This window comes from Haemaphysalis longicornis, unplaced genomic scaffold, assembly GCF_048455015.1.
Source record: "Haemaphysalis longicornis isolate Haplotype H1 unplaced genomic scaffold, Haemaphysalis longicornis Haplotype H1 scaffold_5, whole genome shotgun sequence".
NCBI lineage: Eukaryota > Metazoa > Arthropoda > Arachnida > Ixodida > Ixodidae > Haemaphysalis > Haemaphysalis longicornis.
The window spans coordinates 126415688-126435399 of NW_027526385.1; the positions used below are offsets into that span (position 1 = coordinate 126415688).

At 46.3% G+C, this 19712-nt stretch overlaps 1 long non-coding RNA gene across 1 annotated transcript in view; it reads right to left on the minus strand.

The window, feature by feature from the left end:
• The window catches only part of LOC144139394 (uncharacterized), an 82428-nt gene extending 63378 nt beyond the window's left edge, over positions 1-19050 (minus strand). Inside the window, exons 1-2 of the long non-coding RNA XR_013316180.1 lie at positions 18940-19050; positions 11125-11186 (exon numbers count right to left, since the gene is read on the minus strand). This is a non-coding gene — a long non-coding RNA (uncharacterized LOC144139394). The remainder of the gene's footprint in view (positions 1-11124; positions 11187-18939) is intronic.
• Positions 19051-19712: the final 662 nt, after the last annotated feature.

The window sequence follows — 19712 nt, forward strand, 5'->3', positions numbered from 1 at the left end:
TACAACCCGCGCGCTGCTGAATGACTCTCCCTGGGAGTTTAGTCTGCGGAGGGGGAAATGTTACACAAAATGTCAGGACTGCTTCACTGTACGGGCAAATCCTCCCCTCCAGCTGCATGGCCGATGAAGAAGAGAACGAAACGCTTGTTTTGGGCAGAATCGATGTTTGCTGCACGCTCTCCGGTGAGCCACCGCCATTACTGTAAATAAACCCCACTTCGCCTCTTACACGCCTGCTTATCCCCGTAACAATATCTAACTAAACCAAGTTGTGACCCCGGATCCCAACTATAATGCAGAGAAAATTCGAAGGATAAGAATAAGGTTGAGTGCACTCGGCAGACATTCTCAGATAATGAATGGCAGCCTACCATTGTCCCTTAGGAAGAATGTGTGTGACAGCTGCATCTTACCGGTACTCAGCAAGGGAGAGAAACTTGGAGGCTCACTGAGAGGGTACAACTTAAATAGAGGACGACTCAGCGCGCAATGAAACGGAAGATGATAGGTGTAACATTAAGGGACAAAGAAGAGAGCGGAGTGAGTCAAGAAACAAACGCGTGTTAAGAACATATTAGTAGAAATAAGGAAGAAATGGAGGTGGGCAGGGCATGTAATGCGAAGGCAAGATAACCGTTGGTCATTAGGGGAACAAAGTGGATTCATAGAGAAGGCAAGCGCTGTAGGAGCGTGTGATGTGATGATGCAATCAAAATAAAGTTGAAAATCCTCAGTGGAAATGGTGTGTGATGAAATTAAGATAACGCAAGTTGAGCGTCATCATGATGATGAGGAAGGAGTAGACTAATAAGAAGGTGCGGATAGGGTGGCCCAGTGCAGTCCCGCTTTCCTGGTGCGTCCACTGGTTCTGCGGCCTGTCGACCAGACGGCCACCACCACGGTGTCCTGCGGATGTCGTCTGAAGAGCCAGGCACACAGTCCTAAGTATGTGCAAAGGACCGAAATACTACCGTGCCGCTGCTCTTTACTGCGCTGCTTCACCTGACTACGTTGATGCCTTCATCGCTACTTCAACGGCATACCCTCGTCTCCTTCTTCGCCCCAAGCCAGGCTTCTTACCCGTAAGACTGAACCAGCTTTAACTCGCATTATTTGTTTTCACTTGGACTCTTCTATATTTAGGAGTTTGTCAGGTGAAGCGCACAGTCGGCTTGGACGACGACGAAGACGTCGCGGACACAAGCCCGTGAAGGGATTGTCCCTATTTAGGCAGGGCCGAAAAAGAAGAAGTGGCATGCCACACGAGCCGATGACGGTGATAGTGAGTCGCCTATGAGAGCCGGCAACAACATAGCGGTGAAGAGGCCAGACGGGAACGAGGAAGGACGGCCATTGCAGTGGGGGAGTTCGGAGAGGACGATTCGAGGAGAGCGGCGTCCGGGCGCAGATCGAGAGCTCATCGGGTCTCGGGGACCCAAGCTCAAAGGGATCTACCTGACGCCAAGACCTCCCCTGACCAGCATCCTATCCACCAGTGTCATGGCCCGTGGCAGGCAAACGCGCTGCGGTGTGCCACGGTCCTGAACGACTACGGCCTTGAGGTCATCGTCCACCGGCGGCTACCGGGTGCCGACTGCGGCGGCCTTCCGTGAAGTGGCGCCTGGTGGTGACCAGATTTCGGCCACGGCAGCTCCCGCAAGTACCGTTCCTGAAAGAGCAGCGACGGAGCTGCACCGTCAATGGCCCAGCATGCGACACTTCCCGACGCGGCCCTCAGCACAACGAAACGCGGCACCCCGATGCCGCGAGTACTAGTTGCGAACTCTAGTTGCGAACTAGGTGAACTCTTTCTGAACTTTTCTGTGGCGTTTTTCTGGCGTTTAGAGGTATAGCTTTTTCTGCACATTAGTTAGACATTTTAGGTTTCTTGATGTCACGTTTGTAGAATGGTTATTCCTTTTGGGTTTTGTTAGCTCTCTGGTAGTCTATCGTCTATGTATTACGGTCTGCGTTGTGCTTTGTTCTAGAATACATGTTTTCTTTGTGGCCTCTCAAAGCGCCCTCGTCTGATTAACTGCAGACTGTGGCTAGACCCAGCCGCCGCGTAACACACCCTACTCAAGAACCGGCTGAATGGGTTTCCTTCCCCTCCTCACAAAATTGGTGTTCACGGCAGGATATAGCATTTGCGCATTGAGAGGTTACGGTGCGACAGTTATCCCTGCATCGGTGTACGATGAACGGGCAGGAGTTAGTTGCCACCGGGGAACATAAGGGGTTGCGTGAGGCGGAGTTGCGTGCATGGGTTGACGATGCCCTAGCGAAAGCGCGAGATGATAGGGTGGCTGTAATGAGTGAAAGAAGACGAAAACATAGAAGACGCAAGGCAAGTGGCTCGATGGTCATCGAAAGCGGCTACGGCGCCGAAGGCTCGCGACCCCGGCACGAGGTTGCGCCGGCAACCAACCAATGGGACGCGGCCAGCGACAGCAGCTGGCGGCGGAAGCGGCCGAAGAACACCGAGGGAGAACATCCAGAAGAGTGGAGTGTGACCGAGATGCGCGGCGGTCGGGCGACCGGACCCGTGCCGTGCCCTAGGAGGTCCTCCACCAGCGCAACCTCAAAGACGCATTCTCCACAAGCGGGTCGCGTTGCCGGACAATAGTGAAAACCAGCGGACCCCAAGACAGCTGCCTTCGCCACAACGGTGACGGGAGCTCGGAGCGCGCTGCACTGCCACGGCATCGGCCCACGATGTGAACTTTTCAACGCTGCCACAGACCTGTCCCGGTATTATCCACGTACTGCGTCCTTTACCTTAATTCCCGGACCGTGACTTTTCCTTGTTTGTTCGAACCCGCTTTGGTTTTCTATATTGCCTTTGCAATGGTCTCTATTGTTCCCCATTTGGTATTCATTCTGCTTTGCTCTTTACTTCATTGCTTGTATGTTATTTTGGTCTGGAGTGTTATAAAAACTAGTCTCGTTCATAAAGCTTATTCTTGTAGTTTTTATTGTCACCGAACCTGACAGTGGCATAGCGAGAGTCTAGCCTTCAGGAGCGCTAGTTTGCACGACTGCGACTCGTGCAGGAAGAAAAGAACCTGCAGCTAAGACTCAGGTTGGCAAGAATTGGGGAGAGTAGAGGCTCTGGTGTGACTGCTGGTGACGCCCATTCTGCGGAAAGCCCTGTCTTTAAGTCAATCCGCACAAATTCATCCCCGTCTTCAATGAAGCTCGTCATGATTTGATCGCTTATCTGAGGAGTTTTGAACAAGTGGCGAACGGACAGTGTTGGCCGAAAAAGAAATAGGCCAAAGCGCTCAGTTTGTGTCTAGCCGGAGAAGCTTTGAAGATCTTCGGATGGCTGTCTCCTGACGAGTCCATCGACTATGAAAAGACTAAACTGGCGCTGCTGCAACGCTTCCGTTTCACGGATGAAGGCTACAGGGAAACGTTCCGGCAGAACAAGCCGCAAGACAGTGAGATGGAGAAGCAACTTGCGCCTAGACTAGAGAGTTTCTTCAACCACTGGGTGGAGATGGCAGGTACTCTTGAAACCTTTGACGAAGTACGAGATTTAGTTGTGGCGGAGCAATTCCTGACCAACTGCCACAGCGCGTTAGCAGTTTTTCTAAGGGAAAGAGATTGCACAAAACTCTCGGAAAAGACGCAGGCCACCGATCACTTCCTCGAGGTTCAGCATCAAATCAACCTGACGCGTTTTAAGGAAACGCAGGACACTGGGTCGTCAAAGGGGGCGAGGAATATGACGAACCCAGCCAGAACCCCTGGGTGCTTTCTGTGTGACAAGCTGGGTAACGAAGTCTCAGATTGTTGGTCGAGGCCAACGTAACCGTACTGATTTGATTGCCGCCGTGTCTGTAATACCGTCAAGTCTTGCCCTAAACGAGCTAACAGCAAGGAGACGGTATCTTGCTGTATGTCACCGACCGAACTTAGCCTCGAGAAAACATGGAAAAAAGAGAGCATCGAACCTGCGGCGCATGGGGGTGACGTCTCGAGGGTCGCAGAATGCGATGAGCCCGCGTGCACCAGAAAAAAAACAATGATTGTAAGCCGCAGAACGCTGAAGTGAAAGGCGCGTGGGAAGTGCGAGCTGATCTCCTGCTCAAACATGGCACTGTTGCAAAGGCACCGTTTGCAGATGAGTGGAATGTGCCATGTGAGAGCAGCCATGCGCAGCCGTGCACCGAGTTGGGTAACCAGCTGGAAACGCACCCCCACACAAAGGTGTTCCACAGCGGCCAAGACACTCACAAAAAGGACAGGGTTTTCGTGCAGGGGCTAGTAGGCTGTGGAGAGAACATGCGAAAACGCACGAAAGGCCGAAGGCAATGTCCCGGGGAAAACGCTTTCAACCGGTCTTTTTCAAGAAAAACTGAGCGAAGCAAAAAGATCGAAGAGCGTTCCGGTTGATGAGGACAGGCCTAAAGTGAAACGGAGGGTAAAGGGCATGCATAAGGCAAAAAAGAGAATGGTGAAACTGGATCGGAAGAAAGTCAAACGGCGAGCAGTAACAATCAAGGTGAAGGGTAAGCACCGCAAGCCAGACAGTGGAAGTCGCAAAGTACTCGGTGCGTCCTTCTGGTGGCAAGCTCACAAGCGGGCCCGAAAGATCGCTCGCAAGGGAAAAGAAGCGGATAAACTTGGGAGCCGCTGGTTTGTGGCGGAACCGTTGAGCAGCGATTCTTGCCTTGAGCGCGTTACCGATTTGAGCATGGCTGGTTGTAACAACCAAACTGATAGCCTCGCCAACAGTGCGGAGTGGAAGAGGCGCAAAAAAGTAAAGATGAAGCCTCAGATCAATGAAGCGGGTTGAAAACGCGGTATCGACTTGGCGTGAAACGGGTTGCTTCAGCCATACAGATTGTGTTAATAATGTATTGCTTGTTAACAATAGAAATAGAGTGGTCGGACCAATTATTCGTATAAAATGTGTCTCTAGTGCACTGATGTGTAAAGTGTAGGAGTGTTTGTTGTACTATAGCGAAATAGTGTTGCATGATAGCATGATACTGCGAATCCTGAAGTGTTGTGGCTGACGTGCGACTTGCAGTGCGCGAACGTGCGTGACAGTCACGGAATGTGAGGGATTGTGTTCACCGTGCACGGGATGATGTTCACCGTGATGACAACTGCGTCGACCCCATCCGACCACCCAGCAGTGAATCTTCACCTCCTTGTGCAGTTTTTTTTTCGCAAGAAAAAACTTTCTAAATGGGGAACACAAGTGAGGTGAAGCGCTCAGTTGGCGGGGACGACGACGGCGACGTCGCGGACACATGCGCGTGAAGGTACTATTCTTGTTTCGGCAGGGCCGACAAAGAAGAAGTGGCACGCCACACGAGCCGATGACGGTGAGCGCGAGTCACCTATGAGAGCCGGGCACAACAGAGCGCTGGCGAGGCCAGACGGGAACGAGGAAGGACGGCCATTGCAGTGGGGGAGTTCGGAGACGACGGTTCGAGGAGAGCGGCGACCAGGCGCAGATCGAGAGCTCATCGGTTATCGGGGACCCAAGCTAAAAGGGATCTATCTGACGCCAAGGCCTTCCCTGACCAGCATCCTATCACCCAGGGTCATGGTCCGTGGCAGGCACACGCGCTGCGGCGTGCCACGGTTCTGAACGACCAAGGCTTAGAGATCATCGTCCACCCGTGGCTACCGGGTGCCGACTGCCCGCGGCCTTCCGTGACATGGCACCTGATGGTGAGCAGGCTCAGGCCACGACCGCTCCCGTAAGTACCGTTCCTGGAAGAGCGGCGACGGAGCTGCACCATCAGTGGCACAGCACGCGACACTTCCCGACGCGGCACTAGGCGCAACGCAACGCGACACCCCGACGCCCCGAGTACTAGGCCACGTTACGGTGAACTCTTTCTGGACTTTTCTGTGGCGCTTTTCTGGCGTTTAAGGGTATAACTTTTTCGGCACATTAGTTAGACGTTTTGGGTTTCTTGATATCACGTTTGTAGAATGGTTATTCCTTTTGGATTTTTTAGCTCTCTGGTAGTCTACCGTCTATGTATTACTGTCTGCGTCGTGCTTTGTTCTAGAATACATGTTTTCTTTGTAACCTCTCAAAGCGCCCTCGTCTGCTTAACTGGCGACTGTGGCTAGCCCCAGCCTCCCCTGAACACACCCTACTCAAGAACATGCAGAGTGCGTTTCCTGCCCCTATCACAGCGTTATACACAACACTGTCATGACCCCAACGTTTCAACTCTGTGGTATGTCTTTTTTCCTTAGTTTTCCTAGTGCTTGTCTTATTCTTTATGGTCTCACGTTTTTGACCCACGTTTTTGTCTCTGATCTGTACCTCTCAGTACCTCGTCTTGAGTCTCCAAAACCGCATAACATCACAGGGCGGCAGAAAGTCAGATGGGCCGATGAGATGAAGACGTTTGCGGGGATAAATTGGTCGCAGTTAGCACAGGATTTGGGCAATTGAAGAATAATGGGAGAGGCCTTTGCTTTGCAGTGGGCATAGATAGGCTGGTGTAGATGATGATGCTGATGATGACCAGCCTCTAAACAAGGTCGCTGCAATTGGGTTCCTCGGAGAAACACGAGAAAAAAATCAAGTGATCGCGGTCGTCGACTTTGCGCGCTTGCGGATACTTTCAAGCTGCCGCATTCCTTCGACGTGAACCAGGCGCTACCGCAAATAAACGGGAAAAATCATTTGGCTTGCTGCGTCGCTACAGCGAGTCGTTTTCTTCGAAGTCAAAATTACGTCAGAAACCGCTTGCGAAGCACTGAATTTTAAACGAAGATGCATCCGCAACTAACCGACAGTAACCGCACCGAGTGTCTTCACATGAGCGGGAAGCCATCCGGACACTAGTCGAAGACATGTTTAATGACGACATTGTAGAGCCATCGAAAAGTCCCTGGGTAACGCCGGTCGTACTCGTAAAGAAAAAGACGACATATTAAGCTTCGGCGTTCACTACCAGAGACTGAAAAAAATCACGAAAAAAGACGCATACCCCCTTCCATTAATCGACGACGCCCTCGACCACCTCTGCCACACAGAGTAGTTCTCTTCAAAGAATTTTAAGACAGGATACTGGCAAATTGAAGTGTACGAAAACGACAAAGAGAAGCCTGCATTCATAAGCCCGGACGGCATATACCAGTTCAAGGTGATGCCGTCTGGGCTGTGCAAGGCACCAGAAACGTTTCAAAGAGTCATGGACACGTGCTCGGTGGCCTGAAGTACACATCGACGACGTATACATCGACGCCGGTAGGGTATTCTCCCAGACATTCTACAAACACCTTGCAAAGTTGGAGTTTTTATTCGAGGTCATTCGTACGTCGGGGTAACTTTGAAGCCTAGAAAATGCCGCTTCGCGTAAGAGGAGGTCAAATTTTTTGGACCCGTCATCAACGCCGTGGGAGTGCTGCCTGACCCGGCAAAAACTTCAGCCATAGTGAAGACCCCTAAAGCGAAAGACGAGTAAGGCGTGCGAAGATTTCTTGAACTATGCGCGTACTACCGGCGCTTCGTTGCAAACTTCACACGCATTGCAGAGCCACTTACGTGCTTCACGGAAAAAAGCATATATTTCAGCTTTGAAAGCGCCCAACAGGAAGCATTCTGCCAGCTGCAACAACGCCTTCAAAGACCGCAAGTGCTCGCGCATTTGGGTAAAATCTCCTAAAACGAAATGTATACGGGTGCCGGTGATATCCTTGTGGGCTTTCTTCCTCCAATGGCAAAGCGGTTACAAAAAAGTAATCGCCCATGCGAGCCGTGCTCTCACAAAGAAAGAAAAAAACTTATCCGCCTCTAAGAAAAAATGCCTGGCTGTTATATGGCCTATTTCAAAATTTCGGCAATACGTGTATGGAAGACGTTGAAGGTTGTGACAGACGACCACGCGCTATGTTGGGTAGCCAATTTGAAGGACTCCGCTTGCCGTATCGGTAGGTGGAGCTTGCGCCTAGAACGATTCGACGGTGCAATAGTGTATCAGTCCGGCTGGAAACACTCCGACACGTGACTGCCTTTCTCGCGCCCCTGGAATCCCACCAGCACAAGATTCCGACAAAGACGGCGCATTCTTCAGACTCCTGACGGAAAGTGTCCTCGCAACCCCGCAGCGTGCCGACCCCGAGTTATGAGCCATGCCCAACTGTATAGAAGGACCCAACATCAGTGTGCCAAGAGGCTTCAAACGCAACTTACCTGCATTCAGCCTGAAATACACCATCCTCGTGAAGAAAAAATTCAACCCTTGAACGAGAACAAGTTATCTTATTGTCATCGCCGCAGACCTTCATGACGAAATTTTGGAAGTGTACCCAGATGACCCGCCTTCCGCACATCTCGGAACACCAAGTATTATGGGAAAAAAGAAGGGAAAGTACTGGTGGTTCCGCCTTACCACCGATGTGTCCCACTATATCCGCAGCTGCAGTGACGGCCAGCTGCGAAAAAGTCCGCCGAACAGACCTACCAGATATCTGCAGCCGATCGGCATCTCATCCAGGCCCTTTCAACAGATTCGAACGGATTTCCTGGACCGGGTTCCAACGTCACGATCAGAAAAAAAGGGGACTGTCATAACGACCGGCTACATGACGAGCTACTTAAAGACCGCCGCTCAACCGAGCGGGGCTGCTCAAGAAGTCGCGAAGTTCTTTATGACCCAGGGTGTTCTGCTACAAGGAGCCCCTGGAGTACTACTCACGGACCGTGAACGGCCTTAACTGAGGATCTTATGTGAAGAATCTTACGCTACAGAAACACGGGTCACCAAAAAATGACGGCATACCACCCACGTATGAACGGACTAATAGAACCTCTGAACAGAACGATCGCGAATATGCTGTCTATGTACGTCGACGTTGAACGTAAGACTTGGGACGATGTCCTCCCGTATATAACACACAGCTATGCAGGAAACTACGCAGATGACACCGGTCGAGCTTGTCTACGTAAGACAGCCGACTACGATGCTTGACGCCATGCTTCCGCACGTAGAAAACAATGACTTCAACGCTGACGTCTAAGGATACCTTCCGCGGGCTGATGAGGCGCGCCAGGTTGCTCGAATTCGTACAACAGACCAGCAGTATGTAGATGAGGGACGGTAAAACCTCCGACTCCGAGACGCCGAGTACCACCCAGGGGATCGTGTGTGGGTTTGGACCCCTATCTCACGACGCGGACTCAATGAAAATCTTCTGCGACCGTATATTGGACTCTCCAAGGGTCAACGACCTGTTCGCCAATTTACCTACGAAGTGATCCCGGTGGTTTGATTCCGGCCCTTTCCGACGGCGCACGCGAAACGACGTTGTCCACGTGTGTTCGCTGCCATCCTTATGATCAAGATGGCGGAATTTCTTGCTTTTGTTGTTTGTTCGGATTTTTGTTGTATTTTAATATCGGGTCAATGCACTCCTGAATGTGGAGGAATGCCCCGAACCATGCATTGGGTTTGTTTGTTTATCTTCTGTTTTTATTGCCCGGCGCCGCCCGGCTATGTTATCTCTTTCCAATGTGAATCGAGTATTCCATTTTGTATTCATATCCCGCCCTGGCTATCTCACACTTAGAAGGTTGGTGTTTCGCCCTAATGTCACCAGCCTAGAATAATATTCTTTGATCTACAATGTTTTGGATGTAAATCGACGGTTCCAGAAACACTCGCAATGAAAGATAAAATCCGGCAGAGCAAATGCTGCGGTATTAGACTGCCCGACGCTCGCCTGCGCAAGTTACTTTGTTGACTACTGCTTGTCCGCCTGTATGTTCTTTGAGTTGTTAGCGGAGCACGATTTCGCTCCAATAAACCTGTTTTCTTTGAAGACAACTGCGGCGTCTTTGGCTGCGTGACAATATCTCCTGTGTCCATCATCAGGGACGCATGAATCCTACGTTGAATGTTGTTGGCATACAGCCATTGTGCTATACTCTACTTTTACAAGCAATATAATCAACGTAATTGAATACACTAAATACTCTATTGTCATGTTTTCATACAACCCTCTACGTCAGTAATAGTCACGTAACATCCCTATGAATCAAAGTTATTGAAGGAAGAGATAATACTAGGATATGGATCATGTCATACGTATGGAGAAACAGCGTGCGCAACAAGTATGTTCCGCGTGCCGCCTTTCTCCGAGTTTTGTATCTTCCTCGCCCCGATCGCACCGGCTGTTCTCATAAAAACGGATTGACTATTTTGTTGAGTGACAATTTGACGCTGCCTGATTAAACCCACGCTCCTCCCAGCGTTCCCATGTTTTTGTTAGCATTTATTGAGTGCAGTGCGCTCGCACCACAGCGTTTCTGGTAATGTCGTTTGCCATAAGAGTTCTTAAATAGGCTGTGATTGTCGTCCAGTCAGTCGACGTTGACAGCTCCAGCGTAGTGTGGCGCTACGGCTCTCACATCATGTGTGGACGTACAACCGTTCAAAGTAGGCTGTCTCAGATGAGCGCTGTCATTTGGGGTCCATGCCATCTGTTCGCATACATGCTACTGCAAAAAGTGTTTTCTGCTTGAGGAAAGTAATATTGCCACATTCTGAAAGTTACGAACGGCCGCGCTGGCCGTCATGAATTGTCGCTGATTTTACTGCTTTTATCGCGTCTGTGCGCGTTACGGAGTTGTTGAATTCTTTAGTTCATCCAGAAAAGCGTGCGGACTACATTTATCTTTCGTTGGCATGCAAAATGTCTCTGTCAAAGGGCCTTTCCTTGAGTGTTTTTTTATTAGGGGTTAATTTATTGTTACATTCGGGATTTACTGATCACATTTTTTTATTTGCCACAGTTTATTATTCATTCAAATTATTGGTGACCACTTCTCTTGATTTTTTTACTAATACTACAAAATAGTTCTTCCAAAATTTAAAACAAATACAACCCTTTTGGCTTATCTATTGTGACAACAATAAAAACACGTTGGTTCCTGTGTCGCACAGGCTGAAAATTACAATCGAGTTATAAATAGGACTTTTTTCACCGCAGTGCTTGCGTGTTGGTTGCGTAAGAAAACTATTGCATATTTTCGTTGAAAACAAACCTCTGTTAGAAGGGCCTAACGTGATCTTTGAAATTTTATTCGTCACTTTAGGAGTGCCTATGGCTCTGTAACAAAAGTTATATACTTACATTAGGCTTTTCGAAGTCTTCATATATGTGAGGATTACAACTTGCTGCCTTGTTGAGTAACGCTGCCGGAATGAACGGGCAAATATACTGGTTTAATTACACTTATATGTATGAAGAAGAAAACTGTTTTTTTCTATTTTAAACAAATAAAATTATATTACAAAACACTCTAAATTTTATCCAACAGTTCAAAGCTTATAATAAGCTGATTTCAAGTTAGTTTTATTTCGCAAGCCACGTTATCCACTTCCTGCATTAAAATCAGGTAAGATTGTATACTACAAAAAAATGAACCCCGAGTGAACCATAGATTGTAAAAATATACAAAGGCTTATCAGCGTCTTTATTTCATGGTTACACCTACAAGAGTACTCAGTCGGACAGAGCTTAACTTAGCTTAGGTGACCGACAAACTTGCAGATAACGTGTTCAGACTACCGCCTGTACAATAAACCATTACAGTGGCGAATCCCAATTCTTTTTCGTGATTTGTATTGGTGATTGCAGCCATTAGAGTGGCCATAAAAATGTGACATTGAAAATTTGACTGAACTAGTGTGGTACCCACTGACCTTCATTTCAGTCTGCAAAAATGGAAACAGAAATACCCAAGAAACATTGAAATAACTCAACAGTTGTCTCTGCAGTGTTCGTATAGTGCAAAAGCGTGCGTTAATACAATGCCGTATTAAACATTGTTTTAAGTGTGTTAACTGGCGGTTAGCATTCAAGTGATACCAAGCAGGAAAACAAGAAGCCTCTTTAAAATCAGCTGTCGTGTTTCTTACGCAACCTTAGGGTGCAACCGCCACTTAAACAAAATAGCTTTTATTACATGAATCAAAAGCCAGGTTGAAACTGACTCAGGAGTCTCTGCTCCTTCGTCTGTTTTACTTAATTTCCCCACTATTTCTTTGAAGTTCGCCATAAAATTGCTGGCAGTGTTTCTCGGGAAGAAATAGACTTCCTCTGGGATTTCATATTTAGTTTGTGTTTAGCACCTCTTTGCCCGACAACACATTTCGCAGTGCACATTTGTCATCAAAGACGTTATTCTGAAAATATTCTTACTAGGTTGAAAAATGAGCAACCGTGTTATGGCTATGACAGAATATGAAACAAAAAATATTCAAACCAAACGATTTTACCCGCAGTGATTATTTTCGAATACTGTAGCCATATATTTTTACAAAATAACTACACACCCGTACCGCCATATGTGCAGCATGTATAAAGTTGGAACGTTATTGCTACTTTCAAAGAAGTATTCGAAGCCTTGAGAACAGAATGTTGCCAACCAGAATTTCGGATAAGAAAACTCCAAATTTCTCACTGATGCCAATCAGCCTCTGCAGGTGGCGAAAGCATTCGGTACAGCTTGGACGCAATAACTATTTTCATAAAAGTACATGGGCACTTTGGCGTTTCGAAATTAACTTTATGGCGCAAGTGAAGAACACAGAACATCTTCACAGCTACATCCGCATGGGCTTCCGTAGGTCATCGCAGTGTTCTAAGCAGTTCTGCGATAGTGCAGAACCCGTAGCTGGGAACTGCAGGTTATACAATGAAGGCGAATTTGTGTGCCACCTAACTTAGGGATTTTTCAAATGATTTTGAAACCTTAATTTTCGGTTAAATTGTTCTGGCCTGTATGACTACTACGCGCTATTTATTGGTTACTGAGCAGTTTTTATTTTTTCCTCTGTGGGGAGATCGCCACAACACACTGGGTGGCTTCTGTCTCTTTATCGTCAAATTTTGTGTAAATATTTAGAAGCAAAAATCGCATAGCGTCCGTATCACAAAACAAAGCTCACAGAAATTCGAGATGATTGATAACTATTTTGGTTGCATAGTAGGAACGTTAAACAGGTGCGTATAAGTGTTTAAAAGTAATATGTTTCTATTGTTACAGCTCGCAAGAGTATACGGGACAGTGTTCATAACCAAATATTATTCAGAAGTCTTGTTATGCAGCTGGTATTTATGTGGTTATGGATACTACGCCTCTCAAACACCACATCGTTGGTAGACACTGGTTTCGTGAGTTTTGATAAATGTTCAATAGATTATTTCAGTGCCATTACTGACAACAATTGCGTGTCCAGAGGTACTGCACTCTCTTGGTTAAAAATGGGACTATGAAAAACAATAATGCATGTTTACTTACTTATTTAATTTTTCACGGCGGCTTTGTGGTATTTCTCTACTCACTGATTATTGCAGTCACAATTGAAGACACATTCTTTGAAAATGTCGCTTTTACTACCACCCGTCGCCTTATTTATTTCTATCTGTCAGTGTAACATCGCCGATGTGAGTCCTACTCCACAAACATAGTTAACCTTCGCCTGCGCACACTGGAAATGTATAAGTGGGAATATAGATCGAGCCACCATGTGGGCGACTCCCTGAGTTTGAGGCCCAGAAATGGGACAAAGTAAGGAGCACAATACCGTTCTATGCTGGCTGTACGCACTTGATTTGCCTAAAGTTACTCTAGTGCCACTGTTGTCAGGCAAGGGATTTGTCTCGCTGTCTCAAACATAGCAAGTCGTCTTCTACGCAGTCGCGAGAATCGCTTATAGAGTACTTCCTAAATTCGAAAAACAATGGGGTCAGGAAGTGAGCGCCAAGAATTCGACGCTTACGTAAAGACTTCCATGAGACGTGGTCTGCGCAGGCATCGAGCAGGGGTATTCGTGTTGTCACCGGATACATAGTTGCTAATACGTCGCACAATGCTCGAGAACAAAAGTCACCACCTTGTCTGTCCGTTCCAGGGGCTCAGTACGGGGACCACGAAACTAGGCCTTGCGATTGCTGCTGACTGAAAGCTGCCCCTTCAGCATCCACAAGTTAAGTACACTACAATACAACCGTTTTTCAGACTCCAAAAATTCGGACTCTGGTTATTCCGGAATTCCTCGAGAAATCTCCACTTGCCCTGTATTGTATATGAACAACGAATACTTCATGCACAATATAGGTAAAACACTATTTGGCCGGACCAACTTTTCTGCGACAGAACCGCGGTAAGACTCCAGGTCGAAGCTATTTAAAATCATAGGCCACCTATGAATCTACAGACTGGATGTAGATTGGTCTTATTCCCGCCGGGGTAAGGAACCTTTGATCTTGGAGGCCATAATTTTGCTTGTAGTCTGCAGCGGAAGCTATCCCAAAAGCCGGAAATGTGTCATACGTGGCGAGACTTTTTACGGTGCTTTCTTTTGGGCGGGCTGTTAACGGATAACAGGATCGTGCGGTAACCGACCGCGTGGCAACAAAGCGACACTGGATTCAAAAAGACACTCCCGACCGCACTCAACGGCCAACATAGAACATTGGTAATGATGTGGTGTTTTTAACTAATGTTCACAAAGAAAACGGGAGGCCTATAGAGGTGCAAGTAGAGTTGCTAATGAGGGAGGCATTTAAGGTGAGGAACCATTCGCGACATTATTTTAGGACTGTTCCTTTATTCGGACTATTTTTCCAGGTTCGAAAAATTCGTCGGCTACTGTATTTGGTAACATAAGGCAGACAGGCGCAAGACGGATATGTTGCTGCCTAATTGGGCTATTATTAGTGTTTTTAAATGGTGTTCTGTACTAGCAATAAAGGTGGCAGCTTCTTTTCCGAAAGTAAAACATGCTCGCAGCTACGTCACAGCAAGGGAAGTAAAAATTGTCGGCTCGGACGATTGATATCCGTGGGGATAATGCCATTTGATTTCCATGGTGCTCATGGGATCCACAACTACCATGTGACAAATACCATTATGCCAATGACGCCGATATAAATCGAGGGGTGACATTTCCCAAAATGTTTCGGTAAGAAATCTCGGCATACATTCCGAGAGTTAACTGCTAGATCTTCCTTATAAATACTATGTATATTTCTACTAACCTGTCCTTTAAACGTGTTTGTTCTCTGAGCCACTCTGCTCTCTCCTTTTCCTTAATATTACCCCTTTCATCATTTATTCCATTGCTAGCAGAATGGTCCTGAGTTAAAGTTGAACCCTTTGTCAGCCTCCAAGTTTCTGCTGCGTAGGTGAGTACGGGTAATATGCAGCTGTCATGTGCTTCCTTCTTCACGGAAATGATAAGCTACCATTCATTATCTGAGAATGCCTACCGAATGCACGCCACCCCACTGTTATCCTTCTAGTTATCTCTGCCTTATAACTTAAATCTACTTGGCCTAAGTAGATATATTTGCTTACCACTTACACTGTCTCGACACCCATATCAAACCGATGTGCTCTGTCGAGGTTATTGAGCATTACTTTATATTAATAGAAATGAAGAAAGAACTGAGCGTCGACAGGGCATGTAAGGCGAAAGCAAGATAACCGTTGTAATTATGGACAAGAGAGTAGATTTTTAGAGAAGGCAACCGTGGCAGGGGGCGGCAGAAGGTTAGATGGGCAGATGTTATCAAGAAGTTTGCGGCGATAAATTGGCCGCACTTAGCAAAAGACCGGTTAAATTACATATATATGAGAGACCCACGTCCTGCACTGAGTTTTGATAGGCTGATGATGGTGATGGCTATGTAAATATTAAAATTTTTAAATACTTTTTTGTGCAAAGTGGCGCGTCAGCCATGTCGACGTTTCCTCCGCGATTTCTCGGTTGGAGTCACAAGTGCTAGAGTTCATATTTTCCTCCGACTCATGAGGGCGTCGTTCTGTGCAAACACGTTCATGTCTGTTTTCCTCCGGCTGCTCCCGGAGGTGGTAGAGTAATAGGTAACACGATGACCGTGAAGAACATCACTGATGTGCAAAATGTTGGAGCAGCGCCACGTGTATAGGACCAAAACAATAGCCGCGCTTACAATGACGTTTGCATTATAAAACTGAATACGGCGCTCCTACATTTCGGTCAAGGAGTACGGTGACGAGACTTACGACGGTATGAGGGAACTTCACAAAGATATTGTGGGGTGTTCAGACCTCTTTGTCAGGTTTGAAGCTTGTCTTGAGAAACAATGGCTTTTCGAATATAAATGTCCCCGACCAGTGCGTCGGTTTCCCAGAAATGTTTCATACGTGGCCGGTAGGTTCCCAAAGGCAGGCCAGGCGGAATGATGATTTTTTTTTTCAAAGCACCTTATGATATTTTTCACAGAGGAAACGTGGAAAGCAGAACATGTAGAAACTTTATTTTTGTGTGACGCGACTTGCGTGCATAAAATCATTGCCCGCTGTATACTTTGCGCAGACAGTATAATAGCCTGCGACATAATTTCGCGGTTCTTAGATGAAATAATTATCTTTTTGTTGAAGTTATTGCAGTTTAAAGATGGAAGGTGACTCATGCATCTGCTGAGAAAAAAATGGTGTGGGCCACAACTTCAGGGGGTGACTCGCGCCATGGAGACAAGGTGCTTGTTAATATAAAATTCTCTATTATTCAAGGGAAGTGAACAAACCTTATGATCTGACTGGCGTCATCGTGATTAGCAGAAGCCAATAAAAATAGCTAGGTGTCGGAAAACAATGAAGCATCACGTGGTAGAAAGAACCGCGGAGTTTCTACACTGAGGCCTATATATCAACTTCCTTTATCACCTTTCTTTTGGCAGGCGTTTTAAATGACCGCCAATTTTGAAATGTTCCCTGCGTTCTTCGAACTGCTCTTTAGAGACACTGAGTCAGCTCCCTCCTCTGCAATTCTGTTGTTAGCGGCAGTGTTGAACATGGCGCAACTCCTCAGCATTGATTGGGAGCTGTGTAATTACAAACTGGAACCACAGTTTTTTGGTATGCTGTACTTTCTGAAAAAAAAATGACGAAAGGGAACCGGACTGACCACTATTCTAATGAATACAAGCGCCCTTCATGTTTGTAGGCGGTCGCCAGGTGCTGGTGTAGGATAGATGGTTCAGTATTGTAAACGAATGTTTTGTGATGCCATTGATACTTTTTCTTGTTAGCGCCTATAAGACATGTTCAATCATATGTTGTTCCGCACTTACCGTTTTTTGTATCGATAAACATATCTAATTAACAGTATTTCAACGCGTTAGCCACGGGTCACACAAATCTGAGCTTCTTGCAAACAAGGGTGAATTTAAAAACGGTCCTTCGTTCAGAAAATGCATTAATCATAGAATGAAAGCAACTTTCATACTGATATTTCAGAAGAAGGGGGCGCCAAACTCTGGAGGCTCATTGGAACTGTTTTGCAGTCGTCTGAAGATGAGAGGGTTGCCCGCCCTATGCAGGCACGACGCAAGAACATTTTTTGTGCATATTTGCAGTCGTTTCTGCTTGCGTTATAAAATGCTTATCATAAACGTGTAAGCGATGGATTTCTTTTCCGCCAGAGGGACGCAAATTGCAACTATATAAAACAAAGAGTTGTTTATATTTTAGTCAAAAAATTGGACCCCATGCAGTGTGTGTCATGCGTGTTAGTAGTGACGGCGCAGAACAACTGTAACGGTTACCTTTAGTTTCTAAGTGACTTTGAGTGTATTTATTTTGAGCAGATTTGTTCACGATTACGGGCCATTCTAACATTTTTATACACTGCCTCTGAAATTACTTGCATTCTTTTAGGAACTTCTCGCGTAAACATAATTTGGCAGCTGAACGAACGAAAATTACAAATGGTTCTCAGACGCGTAAAGCACGCGGGTCAACTGACAAAAACAAAATGACAAACTCAACACAAATTACAAAGTCATGTTTTTTTGCCCAACTTTCTAATACGACTTTCCGTTTAAATGTGTTAAATGTGAGTAACCGCTTTTTCCACAATCAATATTGCTCGAGTTAACGAGCGCCTTGTCGTGAACGTTTTGCACTGTCGAAAACGTTTTCCTAGCACGGATATATTTGGTATAGCGCACCATGTTAGCGTGAAATGACGAAATCGACCGTACCAGTTTGAGGCACGGGCAAAGCGCATCGATAAATCTACAAAAAAAAAATATTGAGTCACAGGTCTTTCCGTGCGCCAGTCTACCCTACACCACATTCCAAGATTGGTACGAAGTAACAAATCGTGGAAACTCAATTCTGCGCAATAAAAGCGTGCACGTTTGTCCAGACCACAATAGCAAGGACTATCCTAACTTCCTCAAACCTATGCCTAAGGAAGATAATCAGGACCCTGCTACACAGCCGAATCTCGGAACACCAGTTCTAGTGTAAGTGACACCTGGCCACCATTAAAAAAGATTAAGAAATCAGATGTATTTCTGAGCGGGGGACCAACTTTGGTAATATGTGCAGAACGCAGTAAAATGCGCATTGAATAAACATTCTTCTAATTTTTTCATCCAGCGGCAGTGGCCAGACATTTTTACCAAAACGATACAAGGAATTAGCGAGAATATATCCCCGCTGTCGAGAGCTGTTGAAAAATTAGGAGTGGGTAATAAATCTACCTTTCTCGAGGTATCGCACCTACGGAGGTTGCATGTGACAAAACCTCACAACATGAACACGCACATATTTAAAATTTATTCACCAGCATGGGTCGCCAGTACTGGCATAGGGAGGAAATAAAACCGGCAATCTTAATATTTCTCGGTGATCTGCTTGATATTACTTATTAAATAACACACTAAAGTAAAACATACAGAAGTTTCGTTCGCTCAAACTTTGCTGCAAAAGTTTTTATAACACGTCAGCGAAAATATGGCACCAACGTTCTCCAACTTCCTAGCTGCTCTTCACGAAGATTTTGTAACAGTTGGTATTTTTCGTGTTCCCCGGGCCTGTGACACTCAAACACCATTATCCAAGTGAACATAGGTTTGTAATAAAACTTGTTATCAACCTCTCACCTAATTTGGATACAAGCAAAATCAAAGTCTTCACCGGTGACATTTTATACTTCAGAAACGTTGTCTTGTACACGTTTTCTCTGAGCAAGATAGGCTGACACTAAACGTGCCTTCTACTTTTCACTTGTAGAAGTTCGAGGTGTTCGGCACAATGTATTTATGTTTTTATGGTTGTAAACATCCAAACAGTGGTGACCGTTCTGTGTTTATTCCAAAACATTTGAGCCGTACGCCAGCGATCTGCAAAAAATTTACACAGGGTCACACGAAAGTGTCATTTTCCAGAGTGAACGCTCTTGACACATGCCATTTCGCTTTAGTTTATTCATCAAAGACAACAGTTTTGACCGTGCGTCTGGCCCACGCAGCTTTGGAAAGGGCAACATTATCATCAGGGTGGGCGCGTACTACGCGTTCATATAATGGCATTTCTGTGTGGCTATTAAACATCCGATACATGATTGTTCCCGCCTCAGGAGGTCAACTGTTTCAAACTAAAATCTGTAAGCTGTGCTGTATCAAGTTTTTTAAAACGCTTTTCAAATCACTATGTCTCGCTATTCCCATTTTTGACAAAGTAAGCCCCAGGGAGACCAAAGTAAGCCCTATGCCCCAGGGAGACCAAAAGGCAAGCTGACCTACTACAATCTAACATGGGCATTCCTAGAAGAGTGTTCTGCTAACCTCGTGAATGAACTTACTTGTAGGTATAACGATTTCCTAGGCTCAATCTTTGAGACTCCACTAAAGACAGATATCTGTCTATCACTTCG